Here is a 4356-nt window from a genome sequence, read left to right on the forward strand (position 1 = left end):
GAACTAGGGACGCTGTATCAAGCCCCTCCAGTTGGAAAAGCCTGTAGTGGTTGGAGTAAAGCGTCTGCAACACCAAGAATAAGAGATAAAAAGGAATATTGAGAGTGCAATACCCGCGCCACTGCCCTTGGTCTTAGGTCTGAATATTTGACTTTGCCCTGTTGCCTTAAATTTCTGTTGATTCCTCTCAAAGTCGACGTACATCATTCTTGTCTGACCCTCAACCGTTCCACCATATTTGGTCAAAATCGGATCAAAGCTGATTGACTTTACCTTGTCCTGTGACCTTGATCTTATACCTCTTGTTCTCAAAATCATATCTCTTCATCTTTGGCTGACCCTCAAACCTTCCATATGATGATGATGATCGTGGTGATGATTATGAAATGATGATGGTGATGATAATGACGATGATGACGATGACGATGATGGTAATGGTGATGATAGTTGTGATGATGATAATGATGATGACCATGATGATTACGATGATGATGGCGACGACAAGTTGGGTTGGGTTGGGCTGGGTTAGGTTATTTTAGGTTGGTTTGGGTCAGATTGGGTTGGGACAGGTTGAGTTGAGTTGGATTGGGTTAGGTTATTTTAGGATGGTTTGGGACAGGTTGGGTTGGGACAGGTTGAGTTGGGTTGGGTTGGGCTGGGTTAGTTTGAATTGGGTTGAGTCCAACTGGGTTGGAGGCTGAGTTGGATTGGGTTGAATTAGACTGAGTTCGATTGGGTTGGATTAGGTTGAGTTCGATTGGGTTGGCTTAGGTTGAGATGGACTGGATTAGATTAGGTTGAGTTGGAGTGGGTTGGATTAAGTTGAATTCGATTGGGTTAAAATAGGTTGAGTTCGATTGGGCTGGATTAGTTTGAGTTCGATTTTATTTGATTGGGTTGGGTTGAGCTGGCCTGGGTTGGTTTGGCTTGAGCTGCGTTGGGCTGGGTTGGGTTAGACTGGATCGGGCTGGGTTAGACTGAGTAAGGTTGGGTCATATCAGGTTGGGTATGGTTATACTAGGATTGCATGAGTTGGGCTGGACTAGATTGGGTCAGGTAAGATTAGATTAGATTAGATTTGGTTAGATTAGGGCTATGTGGAGTAAAAACGACGATCCTAGGCAGAGAAAATAAAACCCACTGTGGTGAAATGGGCTGTCGGTCTAATATATGGATCCGGTCGTCTGCCTCTGTATTCTGGTCTCTGTTCACGACAAGACCAACCACGAGCCCCACACACGAGATATTCTGCCGTCTTTTGGTACAGTATTTTTTGTTAGGTATATCAGAGAGAGTGTGGGATGGGGGGAGGGCAGTGAAATGGCTGGGGACAGGGAGAAATGGGGGCAATTTGTTTGAGACCACATCTTGCGGGATTAAGGCGTCTGGCAAGAGATAGATAGATTTTTTGTTAGCATTGCAAGGCGCTAGGCAAAGTGAATGCAGCATGACTTTATCGTATTGCTGTTGCTGAAGAAAATCTTGACTGAAACTATTACTGTGTTTAAATTGTTTATCCATGGCACTCATTTTAACTGGGTATCATCTCTTTTTCTATCCCCAAAACTCTGGGCATAGAATTTAATAGCCCGTTCTCTCTAGGCCCAGTAGTCCTCCTGCGTACCATGCGCCTCCATATGTCACTACTTCGACACTAACACCCACCGTCCATATTGAATACACGCTAAGGCTGTCTCATACAGAAATGGCGCATTAGTATTAGCGAGGGTGTTTTTACGGTATATCGGCGGGTCTTATGGTATACCAGCAAGTCTACTTCACGAAAACCGAATCCTTTATACTGTTCACCTGCATCAACATTGAGACAGCTGACCTCCTCTCTACCGATTCGGCCACTGTTTCTTGTCCGCAGAACCAATCGTAAGCTGAATAACATCGTGAAGAGAAAGCGAGAATAAGAAAAAAAAAGGGGGGGGGGATTTCAGAAGAGCAAAGTTCATTTTTAATTTAGTAGAGTGTATGTGGAATGTTTGTGAGGTAACTATAATAAATTGTGAAAATTTTGGTTGGAGAGACAGACAGACAGACAGACAGACAGACTAGTTTGAAAGTGAGACAGATTCTGCGTCAGAAAGAAAAGGAGAGAGCCCTCATGGGAGTGTGTGTGTGTGTGTGTGTGTGTGTGTGTGTGTGTGTGTGTGTGTGTGTGTGTGTGTGTGTGTGTGTGACAGACAGACAGACAGACAGACACAGAAACAGTGAGAGAGACTAAGAGAAACAGTCCGCATGAGAGAGAGAGAGAGAGAGAGAGAGAGAGAGAGAGAGAGAGAGAGAGAGAGAGAGAGAGAGAGAGAGAGAGAGAGAGGGGGGAATTTTTTAGTGGGAAATTTTACATTTAGGACACTGGCAGCCCAAGAGAGCCAGTGTCCCAATTTTACACCTCTGACCCACACTATATTTTGATACCGGGAAAATACTGTTGGTATTTCTTTCCCCTGGCTGCCTAGTGGATTGTGGTGCCTTGTTGGGGGCGAGGGGGAAGTGCGGTGTGCGTTTTTAATACTAGAGTCCTCATTCTTGTTGATTAAGAAAGCTACCTGACACCTTTTTCAATGCGAATTATTTTGTTAAACATTACCGTCCTCTTCGGTGTTGCATAGAGCCTTCCGATATCCTAGCACCCTTTTTACACCTTACTGTCTTTTTCTGTGGTACATAAATCCTTTCGATATTGTAGCACCCTAACACTACTTCCTAAGCGATTTAGTTTGTTTATCACGCCTTACTGTCGTGTGTTACATAAAACCTGCCAGTATCCAAACACCCTAATACCTTGTCCTAAGCTATTTAGTTTATCACACCTTAGTGTCCTGTTCTGTACTGCATAAATCCTTCCAGTATCCTGACATTCTAACACGTTTTCCTAAACGATTTAGTTTATTCGTCTCACTGTCCTTTTCTGGGTTACATAAATCCTTCCAGTACCCTGACATTCTAACACTTTTCCTAAGCGATTTATTTTCTTTTTTACACTTTATTGTCCTCTTATGGGTTGCATAGATTCCTCAAATATCCTGTGATTCTAACACCTTTTCGTAAGCGATTTATTTAGATTATTACTCCTAACTGTCCTTTTCTTTGATACACAATTCCTTCGAATACCCTAACACCCAAACACCTTTTTCTAAGAGATTTATTTTCTTCATTACACCTTACTGCTCTCTTCTGTGTTGAATAAATTCTTTCACTATTCTGACACCCTAGCGCCTTTTCCCAAGAGATTTATTTTGTTTACTTCCCATTACTTTTCTCTTATGTTATAATTCTTCCAGTATCGCCATACTCTGCATATTAACTACAAATATCCAAAAATAAATCGCTAAGGCAGAGGTGCTAGGAAGCTCACCTGGTGATATAGTGGACTGCGGTGCCTGTCGGGGTGAAGGGGAAGTGTAGTTTGGCTCGGTTTTAGGGCTGTATATTAGGAGCCAAGGAGCTTTCTTAACACATTCATCTTAGCGATTATTCTGTATAGTATGCCTCATTATTCTCTTGTATGTTATTGATATGAACCGGTATTAAAACGATATACATAACCACAAGAGAATATAAGGCGTACTGTGCAAAATAAATCCATAAGAATGAGGTGCTACGGGGTCTCTTGTGCCAGACAGAACAAGGGTCCGAGTCTCAGAATAAGGGCCCGAGTCTCAGACTAATGGTCCGAGTCTCAGAATAAGGGTCCGAGTCTCAGAATAAGGGCCCGAGTCTCAGAATAAGGGTCCGAGTCACAGAATAAAGGTCCGAGTCTCAGAATAAGGGTCCGATTCTCAGAATAATGGTCCGAGTCTCAGAATAAGGAGGCATTTCAATCCAGAAATGATGTGAGGATTTATATTAACTCCGGGGAAATACAAATCATCTTGACTGATTTGGTTGAATACATACACTGGATCTCAAAAGTATGGGTGCACAGGGAGTGCGATGCCTACCGAAAAGGTTCAAACAACTGCTGACATTACCAACGTCTCATTGTGTATCATCAGTGTCTGTCTATATAAACATTACATTTGCTATATGTTTGCAAGAGGATATTGCTAGTTGGCGATATATGACACCTCCCGACATCAGGGCTACCAACGTCTCACCGTGTATCATCAGTGTCTGTCTATATAAACATTACATTTGCTATATGTCTACAAGAGGATATTGCTAGTTGGCGACATATAACACCTCCCGACATCAGGGCTACCAACGTGTGGTAGGTCGGATACTAATATTTCAGTGAGCTTCGTTCTGTGGTCCCAAATGTTTCACGCATGTTGTGCACCGATACTTTTGTGACCCAGTGTACACAGCTTTGCACTAAACTCCTGCTGGCGTTAGACGAGTTTA

This window comes from Coenobita brevimanus, chromosome 116 (assembly GCF_032717465.1).
Source record: "Coenobita brevimanus isolate Jiangsu-jjx chromosome 116, ASM3271746v2, whole genome shotgun sequence".
NCBI lineage: Eukaryota > Metazoa > Arthropoda > Malacostraca > Decapoda > Coenobitidae > Coenobita > Coenobita brevimanus.